At 43.9% G+C, this 22,111-nt stretch overlaps 1 protein-coding gene and 2 pseudogenes across 1 annotated transcript in view; all 3 read left to right on the top strand.

Annotated features, from left to right (window-relative positions):
* The window catches only part of ADCY2 (adenylate cyclase 2), a 1,664,414-nt gene that overhangs the window by 366,510 nt on the left and 1,275,793 nt on the right, over positions 1–22,111 (top strand). The window lies entirely within an intron of this gene.
* On the top strand, positions 18,548–18,667 carry LOC134930421 (5S ribosomal RNA; annotated as a pseudogene).
* Positions 18,991–19,110, top strand: LOC134930418 (5S ribosomal RNA; annotated as a pseudogene).

The following is a 22,111-nucleotide window of genomic DNA, read 5'->3' as shown; positions in this document are numbered from 1 at the left end:
AAATACAATTTTACTTTGTTTTTAATATTTATACCAGGAAGAAACACTAAGACCAACGGAGAAGTGTAAAGGTAGCATATAGTGATGGAGGCTGGCAGGGCAGCCATCAGAGATTGTAGGGCCCAGAACTGACAAAATAGGCAGGGCTCCCCTAGGGTTGAAGCTTTAGATAATGTGGTTGGAGCTACATCGGGGCGGGTGGAAGGGTTTGCATCAATTGGTGCGTAAACCATTTTTTTTTTAATTGTCAAGCTTTGGGCTGTGGGGGTGGGTGTTATTATAACATGTCAATGTATCATAAAAACTAGCTGTTTTACCCGTTCTTCGCATGGGAGTTTCTGATTTTCACGGTTGTAAATATAAATGAGTGTTAAAAATTTGGTATCTCTATAGAGCTGTAAATTTGAGATGTCTTAATGTAAGTAAATATTAATCCATGGTTCTTGGTGTTACCTGAGGAGCACCCGTAAAAAGTGACAGGACCATTTTTGTAGTTTATTAAATTCTACACACTGGAGGTGCAATCCAAGAGGGTAATTCAGACCTGATCGCTGTTGTGCGAATTCGCAATGCAGCCGATAATCGATTGACTGCGCTTGAGTACGGATCATAGTGCGCACGCGCGAGGCCAAACTGCAAAAAAAATCCTGCGTATTTTTGGATCGCTAGGCATACGCAAGTTAATTGATAGGAAGCGGACATTTGGGGGTGGCACCTGGCCGTTTTAAGGGATTGTCAGTAAAAACACAGGTGTTCCCAAGCGTTTTCAGGGAGGGTGCGTGACGTCAGCTCCGGCTCCAAACAGCCTGATTCTTCCTCACTGTAGGAATAGGTCCTGGGCTACGCACAGACTGCACTGACTGGAAAAAACATTAGCTGGGGAGTGAGTTGCAAACGGATTTGCAGCTGACTGGTATTTGCAAAGCTTTTTGCACGGCATACGCAGACTTGCATGGGGCGGGTATTCACTTTGTCTGGGCGGCTACTATCTGATTGCAAACCTCTGCAAATTCACAAAGGAGCAATCAGGTCTGAATTAGGCCAAATATTTTGATCCGATTGTCCATTTGGGCATTATCGTTCAAGCAACGCAAGCCACACGTCAGTAATAATGTCATTATGTCAACACCCTTTTCAACCCCTTAGGGGAGGTTTATTAAAATTCTAATTACGTTGTTTCCTATTTCCCACCTGCAGAGTACCTACAGTATGATAAATTTCAATATCCTAACATATCGGGAAGTAAGAGAATTAGTGATAAGTCAGTCAGTGAGTGAGTGAAGACTTTTCGCATTTTTGTAGTTTAGAAAATTTTACACACTGGAGGTGCAATCCAAATTTTAAGCCAATTGTCCATTTGGGCATAATTGTTCCCACAACGCGAGCCACACATGTCAACACCCTTTTCATCCCCTTGGGTGAGGTTTTTTAAAATTCTAATTACATACTTTTCCTATTTCCCACCTGAAGAATACATAGGCCTGATGGTTTTGATGGAACCCTACTCTGAACTGTAGGACTCTGAAATCACCCCCATTTTGTGTCATCTCTTCTAGGGGTGGACTATTCCACCCTGGGTAATCCTACGCTGAGCGCCCAAGATGGCTGCCGCACCTGGTACCTTGTGAGGGTGGAATACACAACCCTTGGAAGTTATTACCCAAAATGCCTACACCAATCCTGCATTATGCTTTCTGTGTGCTTAAGGTTTTCTTTTATGTCTGTGTTGCTTGTCTATTGTTGTATTACTCAAATCGTCTGTATCATGTGCATTGTTTTTGATATCTGTAAAGCGCCTTGAGTCCTGTTGGAGAAAGAGAGCTATATAAATAAAATTATTATTATTATTATTATTATTATTATCATTATTATATGTTAAATTTAGTAAAGAGTCAGTCAGTCAGTCAGTGAGGCTTTCGCATTTACAGTATATACAGGTGAAACTCAGAAGATTAGAATATCGTGCAAAAGTTCATTTATTTGCCCTCATCAGAAAAGAGGACTTTGGACCACTGAGCAACAAACCAGTTTTTTTTTTCTTTAGCCCAGGTAAGACAATTCTGACATTGTTGACAGATAGAAAAGGTACAATCTCACTTGCGCTCCAAAATGTTCCAAGCTCTTAGCGTTCCTCAGTGTGATATTTTCATGATGGAATGTCAAAATATAAAAAGAAAACAAAAAATATCACAGAATAGTATGATACTGTATAAGAATTAAATTTCTCCCAACAGGTGTTTAAAGGAAAAAGAGGTGATACAGAAATAATCCCAATCCAGCTTTAGGTTTCCTCCCTCTTTCACATAAACACCCGAAATAGTGATGAATATGACAGTCGAATGGATGCTTACATGAATGCTTACTTGTAAACAATGGGTGTGAAGCACATAAAGGTTTCTTTGGTTCTCAATGGAGTCCTCATCATGTGTATTGAGGAATAATACCTCTCTTTGCATATGGGTATAAAACCAGAGATGGACCATATTATAATCCAAAACTATTTAAAAAAAGTAAACATATATGGGACAGAGCACCCATACCATAAAAGATGTTAAACATGCAGTCACTGGAAGATGTAACCCAGGTAATAATATGCAGTGGGTGCAGGTATATGGAAAATGTTGTCTGCCCGATATACAATACTGTATTCTACGCGTTTCAAACGCTCTGCGGCGTCTTTATTAAATTGACAACAGTGTTGTGCACACTGTTATGTCAGGATAGCAATCGATTCAAAGTCAGTGTGTCTGTGTTTAACATCTTTTCTCATACGTCCTAGAGGATGCTGGGGATAACATCAAGACCATGGGGTATAGACGGGATCCGCAGGAGACATGGGCACTCTAAAGGCTTTTCATTGGGTGTGAACTGGCTCCTCCCTCTATGCCCCTCCTCCAGACCTCAGTTTTAGAAATGTGCCCAGGTCGACTGGATGCACTCTGAGGAGCTCTACTGAGTTTCTCTGAAAAGACTTATGTTAGGTTTTTTATTTTCAGGGAGAACTGCTGGCAACAGACTCCCTGCTTTGTGGGACTGAGGGGGCAGAAGTAGGAACCAACTTCCTGAAGAGTTTCATGGCTCTGCTTCTGGCTGACAGGATACCATTAGCTCCTGAAGGGTACTGAACGCTAGCCGTGCCTAGATGCTCACTCCCACAGCACACCGTCACCCCTCACAAAGCCAGAAGTCAGAAGACAGGTGAGTAGAAGAAGACAGATCTTCTATCAAGAAAAGTGACGGCTGAGGTACAGCGCGGATGGCGGGAGCGCAGCGCGCCATTGCTGCCCACACACACAGGCACTGCAGGGTGCAGGGCGCGGGGGGGGGGTGCCCTGGGCAGAAAAAACACCTCTATAAACTGGCAAAAAGGGGGCATAAGATGCCCAGGCACAGCCCTACCCCCGCCAGTATAAATATTATGAAAAGTTTTTGAGGTAAAAAGGGCAGAGCTTCTTCCTCGGGCAGCCAGCACACTGCTCAGTGCCATGTTCTCTCTCCTCAGGCTGCAGAGAAATCGCTGGTCCTCCTTCATTTCTGACTACAAGTATCAGGGTGCAAAACAGGGGGGGGCACAAGCGAATTTGGTGCTTTACAAGTGTGTTTTACTGTGTAAAAAGCGCTGCATGTCAGTAGGCATTCTGTGTTCACAGGCATTAGATACTGGCGCTGGGGTTGTGAACTGGCTGCTCCTAAACTGTGTCCATCTGACAGATTTTACTGTGGGTCTGTCCCCTAATAAGTCCCAGTGTGACTGTGTGTGTGTTGTACACGTGTGTAAGACATGTCAGAGGTAGGGAGTTCCTCCCCGGAGGAAACCATTTTAGGGACACAGAAGTGTAATGTGGTGACACTGCCGGCACACCAAGAGCCTGCATGGGTGAAAGAAATACGTGATAGTATGCATCATATCAATAGGAGATTAGATAACTCTTAATATCATGCTGAGTGCTGGAGAAAATCTGTGGAGGATGTGATTTTTCAGGGCTCTGTTCTTCCATCCGCAGGTGACCCCTCTGGGTCACATAAGAGACCATTTGCAAATATTGTGAATACTGATACCGACAGGGACACTGATTCTTGTGTCGACGATAGTGACTCCAGGGAAATAGATCATAAATGGCAAAAAATATACAATATATGATTGTGGCTATAAGGGAAGTTCTGGAAGTCACGGAAGCCACTCCTGTACCTCAGGAGAAGGCTTATTTCTATAAAGAAAATAAATCTAAGGTCACTTTCCCTCATTCCCACAAGCTTAATACACTCTTTGAAGGGATGTGGGTGAATCCCGAAAATTAATTTCGTATTCCCAAGAGAATTCAGATAGCTTATCCTTTCCCGGTGGAGGACAGGAAAAAATGGGAGTCACCTCCTGTGTTAGACAGTGCACTGTCCAGGTTGGCAAAGAAGGTAATTTTCCCTGCACCTGGCACGGCTTCACTAAAAGAGCCGGCAGACCGAAAGATGGAAACTACATTGAAATCCATTTATGTTGCCAATGGTACGCTGCTCAGGCCCACAATTGCTTGCGCGTGGGTGAGTCGCGCTATTGAAAAATGGTCAGAAAGCGTGTCATCAGAAATTGACATGATTGATAAAGATGTGATACTCCTTAAGTTAGGGAATATCAAAGACGCTGCTGCATACATGCCAGAAGCGATGAAAGATATTGGACTCTTGAGTTCACAAGCCGCTACCATGGCAGTATCGGCTCAACGGGCGTTGTGGATTCGCCAGTGGAACGCGGATGCAGATTCCAAAAGAAATATGGAGGCTCTAACATATAAAGGTGAGGCCTTATTTGGCGATGGACTGGATGCGTTAGTCTCAGCGGCTACCGCAGGTAAGTCAACATTTTTGCCCTCTGCGCCTGCACCGGCAAAAAAGACATATCACCCGCACATGCAGTCCTTTCGGCCCAATAAATACAAAAAAGCGAGAGGTTCAACCTTCTTTGCGGGTAGGGGAAGGGGACGGGGAAAGAAGTCCACAGCAGCTTCAGGTTCCCAGGAGCAGAAGTCTACCCCTACTTCTGCCAAATCTTCAGCATGACGCTGGGGCTTCTTTGCGGGAGGCCGCTCGGGTGGGGGCAGGTCTCAAACTGTTCAGCCAAGGTTGGATTCTGTCTGACCTGGATCCCTGGGTGTTGCAAATAGTGTCCCAGGGATACAAGCTGGAGTTTCAAGATGTTTCCCCATGCCGATTTTTCAAATCGACCTTGCCAGCTATTCTTCCAGAAAGAGAAGCAGTAACAGCGGCAATCCAAAAATTATGTCAGGATCAGGTCATAGTCCTGGTACCTTTGTCACAACAAGGGGAGGGGTTTTATTCAAGCCTTTTTTGTAGTTCCAAAGCCGGACGGCTCGGTCAGACCGATCCTAAACCTGAAAAATCTGAATCTCTACTTGAAACGATTCAAGTTCAAAATGGAATCACTGAGTGCAGTGATTTCCAGTCTGGAGGAGGGGGACTACATGGTGTCGGTAGACATAAAAGATGCTTACCTACATGTTCCCATTTATCCTCCTCACCAGGCTTATCTGAGCTTCGCGGTTCAGGATTGCCATTACCAATTCCAGACGTTACCTTTCGGTCTCTCCACGGCGCCGAGGGTATTCATTAAGGTGATGGCGGAGATGATGGTTCTCCTGCGTCAAAAAGGAGTCAATACAATTCCTTATCTAGATGATCTCCTGATATAGGCGAGATCCAGGGAGCAGTTGTTACAAAACATCACAACATGGTTGGATCATAAATTATCCAAAGTCACAGTTGGAACCGACAACAAGATTGTCTTTTCTCGGGATGATTCTGGACATAGAAGTTCAGAGAGTATTTCTTCCAGTGGAAAAGGCTCTGGAAATCCAGAAAATGGTAAAACAGATATTGAAACCATCGAGTGTGTCGATCCATCAGTGCATTCGGTTGTTGGGGTAGATGGTGGCGGCCTACGAGGCCATACAGTTTGGCAGGTTTCATGCCAGGGTATTCCAGTGGGACCTGTTGGACAAGTGGTCGGGATCCCACCTACACAGGCACTGGAAGATAATCCGGTCGTCAAAAGCCAGGATTTCGCTCCTGTGGTGGCTACACAGTTCTCCCCTACTAGAGGGACGCAGGTTCAGGATTCAGGACTGGCTCCTGGTAACCACGGATGCAAGTCTCCGAGGCTGGGGAGTTGTCACTCAGGGAGAAAGCTTCCAGGGAAAATGGTCAAGTCAGGAAGCCTGCGTTCACATAAACGTGCTGGAATTGAGAGCCATTTACAACGGCCTTCAACAAGCGGTACATCTTTTTCAAGATCATCCCATGCAGATCCAGTCGGACAATGTAACAGCAGTTGCATACATAAACAGGCAGGCCGGAACGAAAAGCAGAGCGGCAATGGCAGAGGTGACGAAGATCCTCCTCTGGGCAGAAAGACATGTAAAGGCTCTGTCGGCAATTTTCATTCCGGGAGTAGACAACTGGGAAGCAGACTTCCTCAGCAGACACGATCTCCATCCAGTAGAGTGGGGCCTACACCAAGAAGTCTTCACAGAGGTGACAAGTCTTTGGGGAGTACCTCAAGTAGACATGATGGCATCTCATCTCAACAAGAAGCTTCAGAAATATTGTTCCAGGTCAAGAGACCCTCAAGCAATAGCAGTGGATGCGCTGGTGGCCCAGTGGGTGTTCCGGTCGGTGTATGTCTTCCCTCCACTTCCGCTGATCCCAAAAGTGCTCCGGATCATAAGAAGAACAAGAGTTCGAGCAATCTTCATTGCCCCAGATTGGCCAAGGAGGGCTTGGTACCCAGATCTTCAGGAGTTGCTCATAAAAGATCCTCTGCCTCTTCCTCTTCGCGAGGACCTGCTGCAGCAGGGTCCATGCATGTATCAAGACTTACCGTGGCTATGTTTGAAGGCATGGTTGCTGAGCGCCGGATCCTAGCCCGAAAGGGTATTCCCAGTGAAGTCATCCCCTCCCTTATTCAGGCCAGGAAAGGAGTAACGTCGAAACATTACCACCGTATTTGGAGAAAATATGTGTCTTGGTGTGGATCCAAGAAGGCTTCTACGGAAGAGTTTGAGTTGGGATGTTTTCTCCATTTTCTGCAGGCTGGTATGGAGGCGGGCCTACGATTGGGATCAATCAAGGTCCAGATTTCGGCCTTGTCAGTGTTCTTCCAAAAACAATTGACCTGTCTTCCAGAGGTTCAGACTTTAGTGAAAGAAGTTCTGCACATCCAACCTCCATTTGTGCCTCCAGTGGCACCATGGGACCTTAACGTGGTGTTGCAGTTCCTTCAATCAGATTGGTTTGAGCCTCTACAAGAGATAGAGTTGAAGTTTCTCACTTGGAAAGTGGTGATGCTTTTGGCATTGGCATCCACGCGGCGGGTGTCTGAATTGGGGGCCTTGTCTCACAAGAGCCCTTACCTGATCTTCCATGAAGATAGGGCAGAGTTGAGGACTCGTCAACATTTTCTTCCGAAGGTTTTTTCTTCTTTCCACATAAACCAACCTATCGTGGTGCCAGTAGTTACTGACACGTTCGCTGAGTCAAAGTCTCTAGATGTGGTTAGGGCTTTGAAGATTTATGTCGCTAGAACAGCTCGAATATGGGAAACAGAGTCTTTGTTTGTCCTGTATGCCACCCACAAAATTGGGTGTCCTGCTTCCAAGCAGACTATTGCGCATTGGATCAAAAGTACGATTGCCGTTACCGACGTCGGTGAAGGCCCATTCCACTAGGAAGGTGGGCTCATCCTGGGCGGCTGCCCGGGGGGTCTCGGCATTGCAACTTTGCCGAGCAGCTACTTGGTCAGGGTCAAACACATTTGCTAAATTCTACAAGTTTGACACCTTGGCCGATGAAGACCTCAAGTTCGGTCAATTGGTGTGCAGGGTCATCCGCACTCTCCTGCCCATACTGGAGCTTTGGTATAGACCCCATGGTCTTGATGTCGTCCCCAGCATCCTCTAGGACGTATAATAAAATAGGATTTTGATACCTACCGGTAAATTCTTTTCTTCTAGTCCGTAGACGCGCTGTCAGACGCGCATAGCATATACCGCTCCATTATCTTCAATGGTGAGAACTTTGCGGTCAGCGGTGAGGTTACCCGTGGTCAGCCGCTGACCGCGAGTGACCTCACCGCTGACCGCAAAGTTCCCACCATTGAAGATAATGGAGCGGCTGTGCGATCTGCCGTCTGACAGCTCAGATGCGCACAGCCAATTAGGAGAGTGCCACGACGTGGCGCTCCCTGATTGGCTGAAGGGACCCTCTGTGACAGGAGTCACGGGGGGTCTCAGAATTCGGGGAAAGGGGTCTCATGTGTAAACATGGGACCCCTTTCAGTGCGTGGTCCGGGTAATGCGTTTTCTTTTTTTGCCAAGTACGTGGATTACAAAAAAGAAGACGAGAGATGCTACACTGGATTTTGGTGAGTATAATTTTATTTTCAGGTACCCCATAGATTCTACTTGGAGAAGTGGTCAGAGGTCGGCGTGTGAACATAGGTAGGAATGTGTGTGTCGGCATGTATGTAATAAAGTTTTACTATCACGGTGTGCGTGTACTGTTTTTATTTGGGTATTTTTTTTGCAGTAGAACTACAGGTACCAGCGGGCCCGTTTCCCCCCGCATGCTAGTACTTGTGGTTCTCCAAGTACCAGCTTGCGGGGGAGGCTTGCTTGGACTTGTAGTTCTGCTGCAAAAAACAATATTCTTTTCTTTGACACAAGGCTATCAGCCCCCCATCTACAGCCCTTGGATGGGAGGACAGCCTCGGGCTTCACGCCTGGCCCTTGGGTGGCTGGAGAGGGGACCCCTTGATTTAAGGGGTCCCCACTCCTCCAGGGTACCCCGGCCAGGGGTGACTAGTTGGGGATTTAATGCCACGGCTGCAGGGACCGATATAAAAGTGTCCCCCGGCTGTGGCATTATCTCTCCAGCTAGTGGAGCCCGGTGCTGGTGTTAAAAATATGGGGGACCCCTACGTCTTTTGTCCCCCGTATTTTTTGCACCAGGACCGGACGCAGAGCCCGGTGCTGGTACAAAAAATAGGGGGATCCCCTGTCAATTCCCCCCCTGTATTTTTACAACCAGGACCGGCTCAAAGAGCCCGAGGCTGGTAATGCTTAGGAGGGGGGACCCCACACATTTTTTTCTTGATTTTAACCCATTCCCACTGAAAACCAAGCTCTCTCTATTTTAGTCAGTTAAAAAATATATATTCTTTAAAAAAATATATAAATAATACTTGTGTCTCCTAATAGACAAACCAAGTAGATAATCCCTTCTAATATAAATAGATATGCTATTAGCAATAAAAAAAACACACAAAAAAACATGTTTTTACATTTTTTTATTAGATTCCGCCAGCAAAGTGAGGAGGAATGAAATTGACGAAATTACTGTCGAAAAGCACTGTTGTCGAATCGACATTCTTTAATTGAATATACTTTTGTCGAAAAGCCGCATTTTGACCATTGCAGACATGTCGAATTTTGAAAATGTCGATTTGATAAAAGTCGAATCTGAAACGGCAGTTATTTTGAAGAAAAGTACTGTATTGCATTGTCGAATCCAATTCGACAGGGTTTTTTTGTCGAAAATGCCCTTTTTTTTCGACTTTTGCGGCAATTCGACCGCAATTGCATATATACCCCTATGGGTTTGGGTGTGATATGGGGGAGGGGGCTGGATATATCATAATATACTATGGATGTGCTATGGTGGATGCGTGGTGCTGTGTATAAGGTAATATAGTATCGATGTGCTGTGGGGGAGTGGGTGTCTGTGAATAATATAATCTATGCTGTATGTACTGGAGACAGTGGCAGATTCAGGCGCATGCCCCCAGGTCGTTCGGTTGATTTTTATTTTATTTTTTATTTTTTTGCAGCTGTACGGATGAGGCTGCTGCTGTCAGCTCTCCCCATGCTGCTATGATTGATCTCAGTAGTGGCTCTGCGGTCTTCATTTTCAGCGTCCTCAGCTGCCGTAAAGTAGACAGAGCAGCAGTGGCCGGGTGTTGGTGAACCTGTGTGCGAGCTCATACTATGTGGCGTAATGTGAATTTCGGCTCATACTGTGTGGCGTAATGTTAATTTCGGCTCATACTGTGTTTCGTAATGTGAATTTCGTCCCATATTGTGTGACGTAACATGAATTTCGGCTCATACTGTGTGGCATAATGTGAATTTCGGCTCATACTATGTGACATAATGTGAATTTCGGCTCATACCGTGTGGCGTAATGTGAATTTCGGCTCATACCGTGTGGCGTAATGTGAATGCCGGCTCATACCGTGTGGCGTAATGTGAATTTCGGCTCATACCGTGTGGTGTAATGTGAATTTCGGCTCATACTATGTGACGTAATGTGAATTTCGGCTCATACCGTGTTGCATAAAATGAATTTCGGCTCATACCGTGTGGCATAATGTGAATTTCGGCAAATACCGAGTGGCGTAATATGAATTTCGGCTCATACTGTGTGGCGTAATGTGAATTTCGGCTCATACTGTGTGGCTTAATGTGAATTTCGGCACATAACGTGTGGCATAAAGTGAATTTTGACTCGTACTGTGTGGCATAACATGAATAAGGGGCACTACTGTCAGTAGCTGGTGAGCATGGGGACATGTGTAAAAATGCTGGTGTCCTACAGAGAAGGGGACTGATGGCATGGAAAGTGGCTATGATGGCACGTGTAAACTTTAAACTTTACTTGTCTTATATTAAAACTCAAATGTTCAGCCCCCTAAATCTCCCGTACTTTTCAGAGTGGTCGGCTCAAAATCAGGGTGTAGGTGGTGGGAGTGCAAGGGGTGAGGTGTGTTTGTGTGTGTGTGGAGGAGGGGATGCATATGCACCTAGACCCACCACTCTCTAATGCCACCACTTGGTCAGGGATAGGTTGGGGAAGTGTAAGCAGTGATAGAGTGCAGCAGCAGCTAGGGCTCAAGGTTATGCTGTAGCGGACAGTAAGTACCGGCCGGTGGTCGCACCATTATGTTTCATTTTATTTCTCTGGGGTGTTTTAGATCTACTTTATTATTAGGAAGTAGGTAGAAATTAGATTAAGCCATGTGATTTTACTAAGAAAATGTAAAATAGTGCTAGACATGCTCCTGGGTGGTGCTAGGCACACCCTTCCTGCAGTGCACTCCCTAATAAATTTAGCTGCTCACGCCTATGATCCAGACGGAATCCCGATTCTACCTGCATACCAGCCACTGGGGTAGCCTGAGAGCTGGAAGGAGGTGGACGGCAGGCTGGGGGGAGACACAGAGCACTTGACCAGGTACAAAGCATCCTAATCGAGGCTGGGCTACTCCCTGTGCCTGGTAACAGGAAGCCACACACCTCCCACCTGCTGTTACCATGGTCCCTGCTGTCCCTATCTCTCTCTCATTGCAGATGGTCAGTATTGTGGGCATGAATGCATGCAGCCCTCCAGTGAGCCATCTCCATTTGTGCCTGGTGTGTAGTAAGCTAGCAATCACCCTACACATATGAATTTATCATGTATTAGATAGGCCACTGATGTGTGTGCTGTGTACAGAAGCCATGGTTTTCAGCTGGGCACTCCCTCCCTCCTCTACTGTGGTGGAATGTGTGTAAGGGGCCCTAACATATATAAGGGGTAATACTGTGTCGTGTAATGGGTCTGACGGACACTACTGTAATGCTGCACTAACCCTATTTCAAATTGGGGAGGGGCGCCAAAATCTATATTTGTGTAACAATTTTTTTTTGGCTTGGGCCGGCCCTGTGTCCCATATATGTTTATTTTTTATAAATAAAAAGTTTTGGATTCTAATATGGTCCATCTCTGGTTTTATATCCATATGCAATGAGAGGTTTTATTCCTCAATACACATGACGAGGACTCCATTGAGAACCAAGGAAACCTTAATGTGCTTCACACCCATTGTTTACAAGTAGAGATGAGCGGGTTCGGTTCCTCGAGATCCGAACCCCCCCAAACTTCACCTATTTTATATGGTTCCGAGGCAGCCTCGGATCTTCCCGCCTTGTTCGGTTAACACGAACGCGGCCGAACGTCATCATCCCGCTGTCAGATTCTCGCGAGATTCGTATTCTATATAAAGAGTCGCGCATTGCCGCCATTTTCACTCGTGCATTGGAGATTTAACGGAGAGGACGTGGCTGCGTTCTCTCCCTGAAAAGCTCCGAAACTTGTGCTCAGTGTGCTACAAATATCTGTGCTCAGTGTGCTGCAAATAACTGTGCTCAGTGTGCTTCAAATATCTACGTTCTCTGCCTTAAAAGCTCCATATCTGTGCTCAGTGTGCTGCAAATATCTGTGCTCAGTGTGCTTCATTTTGGTGACCAACAGTATATAGTTGTACAGTACAGTAGGCCATTGCTGTAGTATCTTGCAGCTCAGTGTCACTGCAAGTATCGATTCCATATCTGTGCTGCATTTTGTGAGCAGTATATATAGTATTACAGTGCAGCATTTTGGTAACCAACAGTATATAGTTGTACAGTACATTAGGCCATTGCTGTAGTATCTTGCAGCTTAGTGTCACTGCAAGTATCCATTCCATATCTGTGCTGCATTTTTGTGAGCAGTATATATAGTAGTACAGTGCAGCATTTTGGTGACCAACAGTATATAGATGTACAGTACATTAGGCCATTGCTGTAGTATCTTGCAGCTCTGTGTCACTGCAAGTATCCATTCCATATCTGTGCTGCATTTTTGTGAGCATTATATATAGTATTACAGTGCAGCATTTTGGTGACCAACAGTATATAGTTGTACAGTACATTAGGCCATTGCTGTAGTATCTTGCAGCTTAGTGTCACTGCAAGTATCCATTCCATATCTGTGCTGCATTTTTGTGAGCAGTATATATAGTAGTACAGTGCAGCATTTTGATGACCAACAGTATATAGTTGTACAGTACAGTAGGCCATTGCTATAGTATCTTGCTGCTCTGTTTCACTGCAAGTATCCATTCCATATCTGTGCTGCATTTTTGTGAGCAGTATATATAGTATCACAGTGCAGCATTTTGGTGACCAACAGTATATAGTTGTACAGTACAGTAGGCCATTTCTGTATCTTGCAGCTCTGTGTCACTGTAAGTATCCATCCCATATCTGTGCGGCATTTTGTGAGCATTATATATAGTATTACAGTGCAGCATTTTGGTAACCAACAGTATATAGTTGTACAGTACATTAGGCCATTGCTGTAGTATCTTGCAGCTCTGTGTCACTGCAAGTATCCATTCCATATCTGTGCTGCATTTTGTGAGCAGTATATATAGTATTACAGTGCAGCATTTTGGTGACCAACAGTATATAGTTGTACAGTACATTAGGCCATTGCTGTAGTATCTTGCAGCTTAGTGTCACTGCAGGTATCCATTCCATATCTGTGCTGCATTTTTGTGAGCAGTATATATAGTAGTACAGTGCAGCATTTTGGTGACCAACAGTATATAGTTGTACAGTACATTAGGCCATTGCTGTAGTATCTTGCAGCTCTGTGTCACTGCAAGTATCCATTCCATATCTGTGCTGCATTTTTGTGAGCAGTATATATAGTATTACAGTGCAGCATTTTGGTGACCAACAGTATATAGTTGTACAGTACATTAGGCCATTGCTGTAGTATCTTGCAGCTTAGTGTCACTGCAAGTATCCATTCCATATCTGTGCTGCATTTTTGTGAGCAGTATATATAGTAGTACAGTGCAGCATTTTGATGACCAACAGTATATAGTTGTACAGTACAGTAGGCCATTGCTATAGTATCTTGCTGCTCTATTTCACTGCAAGTATCCATTCCATATCTGTGCTGCATTTTTGTGAGCAGTATATATAGTATCACAGTGCAGCATTTTGGTGACCAACAGTATATAGTTGTACAGTACAGTAGGCCATTGCTGTATCTTGCAGCTCTGTGTCACTGCAAGTATCCATCCCATATCTGTGCGGCATTTTGTGAGCATTATATATAGTATTACAGAGCAGCATTTTGGTGACCAACAGTATATAGTTGTACAGTACAGTAGGCCATTGCTGTATCTTGTAGCTCAGTGTCACTGCAAGTATTCATTCCATATTTGTGCTGCATTTTGTGAGCAGTATATATAGTATTACAGTGCAGCATTTTGGTGACCAACAGTATATAGTTGTACAGTACATTAGGCCATTGCTGTAGTATCTTGTAGCTCTGTGTCACTGCAAGTATCCATTCCATATCTATGCTGCATTTTTGTGAGCAGTATACAGTATATAGTATTACAGTGCAGCATTTTGGTGACCAACAGTATATAGTTGTACAGTACAGTAGGCTATTGCTGTAGTATCTTGCAGCTCTGTGTCACTGCAAGTATCCATTCCATATCTGTGCTGCATTATTGTGAGCAGTATATAGTAGGACAGTGCAGCATTTTGGTGACCAGCAGTATACATATATAGTACAGTACAGTAGGCCATTGCTGTATCTTGCAGCTCTGTGTCACTTCTAGTATCCTGATCAGTGCTCAATATCTGCTGCATTGTTGTGACCAGTATGTATACTGTAATGTGCGACATGTGTTATACACCTGGTGATTATACATCCTGTAATCTGTACTGAGCGATGTGTGAGATACACCTGGGGATTATACACCCTATATACTGTACTGTGTGATGTGTGAGATACACCTGGGGATTATACACCCTATATTATTATTATTATTATTATTATTATTATTATCCTTTATTTATATGGCGCCACAAGGGTTCTGCAGCGCCCAGTTACAGAGTACATAAATAATCAAACAGGAAAACAGCAACTTACAGTTGATGACAGTATAAGACAAGTACAGGGTAAATACACAGTTACATCAGCAGATGACACTGGAATAAGTATCAGGTGGCAGAAGACTGCTGGATGTGGTACAGTTGAAGATTATTAAAGTAAGACAAAAGATAAGCACATGAGGGAAGAGGACCCTGCTCGTGAGAGCTTACAATCTAAAAAGGAAAGGTAGACAGACATGGGTGACACAGATGGGGTACATAGAGAACGTGGAACAGAGGGTTAGGATGAGATTTGGCTGGGTTTGGTGAAGAAGTGGACCCCCAGAAGGCACAAGTCAATACTTAACATTGCAACATTTTACTGGGCTATGCAGGAGAAAATTAAAAATAGGGGAAAATAAAAATTTAAAAAATAATCGATAACTTCTACTGCTTTCAAAAAGGTCAATGGAAGCTGAAATAATGGACAACTACCACATGGAAGCCAGATACAGTATACCAAACAGTACTTAGCAGAGTTAGGAATGAGTGCTTATGAAATACAGGAGCATTTTGTCATAATATTTCAGAAACTGCATGGCTGGTCTCTTGCACTCTTTTGCTCTAATACACCACATGCTTTAGGATTTATATTCAAAAACATTATGTCTCCATAATCCCAAAAACGTCAGTCTTCTTGGAAAGTGGTTTGTTCCTTTGTAAGGGAAAGAGAATAAACGTTCTCAAACAACGGTTTCTCAATTTCTTTCTCCTCTGGGAAGGGATTGTGGATTTGCAGGAATATCTGAGCATTTCTGTAATCAGAAAGCAGCGACTTTCTACAAATGTTTACGAATAATTCCAGAGATTGTGTCATTTTCTTCCAGTGATTTGGACCAATAATACCATTGATTAGAACGAATAATTCCAGTGATTTTGTCATTTTCTTCCAGTGATTTGGACCAATAATACCATTGATTAGAACAAATAGTTCCAGTGATTTTGTCATTTTCTTCCAGTGATTTGGACCAATAATACCATTGATTAGAACAAATAATTCCTGTGATATTGAGGTGTTTGTGTCGCTTAGCTTAGCCGTCCAGCGACCACAGTGCACCTCTTTTTCTCTTTTCTTTGCATCATGTGCTGTTTGGGTCCAGTTTTTTTAAGTGCCATCCTGTCTGACACTGCAGTGCCACTCCTAGATGGGACAGGTGTTTGTGCCGCCCTCTTGGGATGCTTTGCGACCTCGGTGCAAATTTTAGGACTAAAAATAGTATTGTGAGGTGTGAGGTGTTAAGAATAGACTGGAAATGAGTGGAAATTGTGGTTATTGAGGTTAATAATACTATAGGATCAAAATGACCCCCAAATTCTATGATTTAAGCTGTTTTTGAGGGGTTTATGAAAAAAAAAACACCCGAATCCAAAACACACCCGAATCCGACAAAACATTTTCAGGGAGGTTTTGCCAAAATGCGTCCGAATCCAAAAAACGGCCGCGGAACCGAATCCAAAACCAAAACACAAAACCCGAAAAAATTTCTGGTGCACATCTCTATTTACAAGTAAGCATTCATGTAAGCATCCATTCGGGTGTTTATTTCAACTATTTCTACATCACCTCTTTTTCCTTCAAACACCTATTGGGAGAAATTTAATTCTTATACAGTATCACACTGTTCTGTGATTTTTTGTTTTCTTTTTATATTTGGACATTCCGTCATTGTGAAAAATATCATACTGAGGATCGCTAAGAGCTTGGAACATTTTGAAGCACAAGTGAGATTGTACCTTTTCTGCATGTCTCTATTATTGTGGGTTTGGTGACCCACTTTGTGATTTCTTCTGCAGCTTTAATTGACAGCACCATAGGAGGAACTGTTTTTTCTATTGACACTGTTTGTTGTTCAGGAGCGGCTTGACAAGAGATGCAGATGCTGACTTAATTTTCCAGCAGGACTTGGCACCTGCCCACACTGCCAAAAGTACCAAAACCTGGTTCGATGGCAGTGGGATTACTGTGCTGGATTGGCCAGCAAACTCACCTGACCTGAACCCCATAGAGAATCTATGGGGCATTGCCAAGAGAAATATGAGAGACATGAGACCAAACAATACAGAAGAGCTGAAGACCGTTATTGAAGCATCTTGGTCTTCCATAACACCTCAGTAGTGCCACAGGCTGATAGAAACCATGCCACATCGCATTGAGGCAGTAATTAATGCAAAAGGGGCCCAAACCAAGTACTGAATACATATTCATGGTTATACTTTTCAGAGGGCTGACATTTTTGTATTTAAAATCCTTTTTTTATTGATTTTACGTAATATTCTAATTTTCTGAGATTTTGGATTTGGGGTTTTCTTAAGCTGTAAACCACAATCATCAAAATTATAACAGACAAAGGCTTGAAATATTGCACTTTGCATGTAATGAGTCTATATAATATATTAGTTTCACCTTTTAAGTTGAATTACTGAAATAAATAAACTTTTGCACGATATTCTAATTTCTGAGTTTCACATGTAAGTGTTCATTGGGTCCCATATTGATAACCTTTAAAAAGGTTCTCAGCAGCTAAACACTCGTCCTGTGATCAAGCTCATTATGCGAAACGTACGTCAAGGAAGGATTGCGATCACGTGATGCGCACACGTGACCGCACCAGCCGGAATCCCTAGAACGGTCACCAGGCAACGGCCGCGAAGCTCCGTTCCTCGGACGGTGAGACTTCGGCTTTACGCCGCTGTAGCCCCCGGAGCCCAGGCACGGCGGCAAGCGGGACTCTCAGCGACGGCACCACTACTGGAGTTGGTATCGTATACCTTGCACCCCCTTTTGTGAATGCACTTTAATAATTCAGCTTGTCAGCACAGAATTTTTGAGCAACCAGCAGCCATTAGAACTCTGCATGCATGGTCAGTAACTATGTATACGAACATTTGAAACAACTGAGATACTATATTTCCAATTATAGTTACTTTGTTACTTTTCAAATCATGGTTAAGAGCACTACTGGATAAACTGTCCCAGCCAGCAATACCATAAGGACCCAATTGCCTCTTTCTCTCCACCAATTAAAGGGAGACAATGCTGGGATAATTTATACTTGCTACAAACAACAATAGCAAGTCACTACAAACATCACGGGAATATTTATCAGGCTCATTCCTGAAATTAATCCTATTTTCTCAATAACTGCATATTTCAGCAAATGCTCTGAACTTTAGTGCTCATTAGGTTCAATTATTTATTAATTGTGCAAGTTTTCTACAACACCAGCAGTGATCTGCTGTCAAGCACATATTTAAAGCCTGCCTTCTCATAACAGTGCAGGGATCTGCTACAGGTTCCAGGCACTAGTGCTAAAAAAATATTTTTAGCATTTATCTGGTTTAATGCATAGGGGTGAATAATTATATCTCATATACTATTTTGTAAATTCACTGCTACACTTGCAGTTTGTGCAATTATATTTGGCACCAATAAATTGGTATAATCTGATACGGCCGTTCTGGTGCCCCTAGGACTTTCTAGGAGTGAAAGGCAAGTCCTAATTGTGGACCTTGTGTGGTGTCAAATAATTTTTTCCCACACAATAGGCCTTTACTCATGTGTGTACTTTTCTTGTGGCTGATGTGTCACATGGTGACTAAGCCAGGTGGCTGCACATAATCTCATTTTTCTGTTGACCATTGTACCATATATGTTTACAAATCCTTAATATATAGCGGTTATACTATATATACCTGGGTGACTCAAGAAGGGTGAGTACAATATTTGCGGTCATACCTCACTGGAGATGCCCAATCTCTTCTGACCTTGGAAGCTAAGCAGGGAAAGGCCGGGTTAGTAATAGGATGGGAGACCACCTCTGAACACCCTGGTACTGCAACAAATTGACTCCCCAATACAGTGTCACTTATACATATATTATTGGGTACTCGGTTTTCACATGACTAATGATTTAATTTTCTGCATCTAGTGAAAGGCAAGTCCTAATTGTGGACGTTGTGTGGTGTCAAAGAATTTTTCCCACATAACAGGCCTTCACTCATATGTGTACTTCTCTTGTGGCTGATGTGTCACATGGTGACTAAGCCAGGTGGCTGCACATAATCTCATTGTTCTGTCGACCATTGTACCATATATGTTTACAAATCCATAATATATAGCGATCATACTATATATACCTGGGTGACTTAAGAGGGTGAGTACAATATTTGCGGTCATACCTCACTGGAGATGCCCAATCTCTTTTGACCTTGGAAGCTAAGCAGTGAAAGGCTGGGTTAGTAATAGGATGGGAGACCACCTCTGAACACCCTGGTACTGCAACAAATTGACTCCCCAACACAGTGTCACTTATACATATATTATTGGGTACTCGGTTTTCACATGACCAATGATTTAATTCTCTTCATCTATAATGATCCATAATGGATATCTGCAGAATAAATGATGGTCACATACTACATGAGTTTCAACGTGCAATGATGAATTATTTTTGGTACCACAGCTATTAATTTCCGGCAACTGGTAGATTGTGATATGGATATCACGCATGATTTATAATCTTTTTTCATATTTTCGCGAAGCTTCTTTATTCATACTCAGATACTCCTTAAATCCTATTTTATGATTTACTCATTAAAAATGATTTTATCAGTATCAACATGTCCTCTGAATTAGAGTGCTCCTAAAAAAGAGTCTACTTTCCAATACTTCTCTGTTTTTTTTTTTTTGGCAGCAGCTAAACACATTAGGTTTATACACCATACCTACCTACTGTGAATTTGCTACTAAGTGGCCTGATCTAGCCTCTGGGCTGTTAACAACTTTACTATTACGATCTGGGCAGAGCCGGTCCCAGGCATTGGCAAATGCCTAGGGCATTTGGAATGCCATGGGGCACAAGCAGCTTTTGTTGATTAAAATTATATAAAGCATGCCTATATTCTGTGTGACGGTGGCTGAATCTGCACACAAAATGGTACGTTACAGTGTATTTCTGGAAATCACTGTAACGTAGCATTTCATATGCAGAAACAGCCACAGTCGCACACACAATATAGGCATACTGTATATCATTTTAATCAGCAGAAGCTGCTTGTGCATCCTAGTCACATAGCAATGCAAATAAGATGCATTTTTGGCAAAAAAAAGGCTCCCGATGTTAGCAGAACTGGCTGGGAGCTAACACCTGACTCATGCCAGGCATCTCCTGCTTCATGTATTGTGGTAGGATGTATGCAAGCAGAGGTCACAGTGTAAGTGGCAGTGAGAGTGCTGTGTGCAGGGGAGTTGGTTGGGCAATAGTTTTCGGCATATATGTAAGGTACATTATGTGTGTCATGTGTATAAATGCATTAATAATGTGCAACAAATGTGTAAGGGGCACTGTGTGTCATTATGTGTATAAGGGCATTAATAATGTGTGGCATATGTGTAAGGGGCATTATGTGTGCCATTATGTGTATAAGGGCTTTAATAATGTGTGTCATGTGTAAGGGGCATTACTGTGTGGTATTATGTGTAGAAAGGCATTACTAATGTGTAGCATAATGTGTATCAGGTGCTCTACTGTGTGGCATAACATATAGAAAGGGCACTTCTGTGTGGTCTAATGTGAATAAAGAGCAATATGGTGTGGTTTAATGTGAATAAGGAGCAATTCAGTGTGATGTAATGTAAAAAAGGGGCACTACTGTGAGAAGTAACATATATAAGGTAAAGTGGTACTACTGTGTGATGTAACGTGGATAAGAGACACTATCACATGATATAATGTGAATAAAGTTGCACTACTGTGCAGCGTAATTTGAATTGGAGGTACTATTGTGTGCCCATGGCCCTTCCCAGCAAAAACATGCCCCTTTTTGGGCTGCGCACTGAATGTGCGTACTGTTCCTATTTAAAATATAGGGGGTAGGAGCACCAAAATGAGAAATGCTATTAGTGATGGGTGATGGTGCTGGGAAAGGGGCGCACAGTCAGAGGCGGTACTAGCGGCGGTGCTAGGAGGCACCAGCCAAAATCTTGCCTAGGGCATCAAATTGGTTAGGGCCAGCTCTGGATCTGGGGAGTATATCTGGAGAGAGTGTTGATTGAAATGATCTGGGGAATGTATCTGGATGGAGTGTTATGCAAGCCCAGCAATCCTCAAGTCTACTGCGTACTAAAGCTTCACCTTAGCAGCCACCTTTCCTAAGTAGTTTAAGTCCACCCAGTACTCAGATGCCCCCAGGTCTTAATGTGGACAAGGAAACTATTGGAGGCTGGGCAAATGCAAGGAAATATGCTGGAGAAGGCACCCACCTGGCACAGAGTGGGTAAGAGCCGGACAGACGGCACACACTAGACAAAGACTAGATCAAACTGCACTGGCAGGTACTGGTAAACAGCAGGAGTATTACGCACAGTGGTATCAGGAGTGGATAAGGCACATATCAACTGTTACATAAATGACAAGCAATGCTCCAAACCCACAGTAGTTGCTACCGGCAACAACAGAAGTGTCAGTAGCAGCGGGCCACGCTGGCTCCCGGCCGTTGCTAGGCAGTGGGGCTGGCGCATCACTTCTGACTCTGGCTCTCCATCCCCGGCTGGTTGCGTGGCAACCAGGGACGCCAGGCGGCCGCTCTGCACTGTGATCCCGGCGGTTGCTATGCAGCCGGGACGCTGTGCGCCGCGCGCCCTGAGACAGGTGAAATAATCAGGGTCTTTGGGGCTGGGCTGCTGGATCTCCTCTCATTGGTCTGCAGGGCATTTTTATGGGAGCCACGACAGTCCATCCCCGCCCGTGATAGCTTCCTGTGGAGCCTGTCTTCCTGCTTCTGGTATATTCCTGCGTCCAGCTTTGGTACTCCAGTATCCTGTGTCCTGTTTCCAGAGTCTGGTCTTAGGGGTCGTTTTCCTGCTTTCCTCCGAGCTGCCTTCCTGAGGAGTGGTCTTGTATCCGAAGCCTTGGAGGTCCGGTCGTTCCCTGCGCACACCTGTTGTGGTGTCGTGAGTAGCGGCGCTGCCGCACTTGTTGTCTGAAGCCATACTTTCTTTCTTTGTTTTTGGTTGTCATTTGTGTGGGGATTCCCACATTGCTGTCCTCGCTTTATTACGAATGGGTCGTATTTGGCAGTTAGGCTGCATTACCTTATTTGTTGTTGTTCTGGCGGTCGTGCGGCACATAACTACTTTATTATTTTGTTAGCATACTTCTCCATTTTTGTCGTATCTGCTTTAGTTAGTTTTCCCCTTGTTCTCTCTTATCTCGATTAAACGCCTTGTCATCAATTAAGACCGGGGGGCATCGGAGTCTGGGCAGACCTAATCCGCCTGTTCAAAC

Source organism: Pseudophryne corroboree, chromosome 5 (assembly GCF_028390025.1).
Source record: "Pseudophryne corroboree isolate aPseCor3 chromosome 5, aPseCor3.hap2, whole genome shotgun sequence".
In the NCBI taxonomy this organism is placed as follows: domain Eukaryota; kingdom Metazoa; phylum Chordata; class Amphibia; order Anura; family Myobatrachidae; genus Pseudophryne; species Pseudophryne corroboree.
The sequence above is the reverse complement of the archived record's forward strand: the minus strand, read 5'-3'. Positions and strand labels throughout refer to the sequence as shown.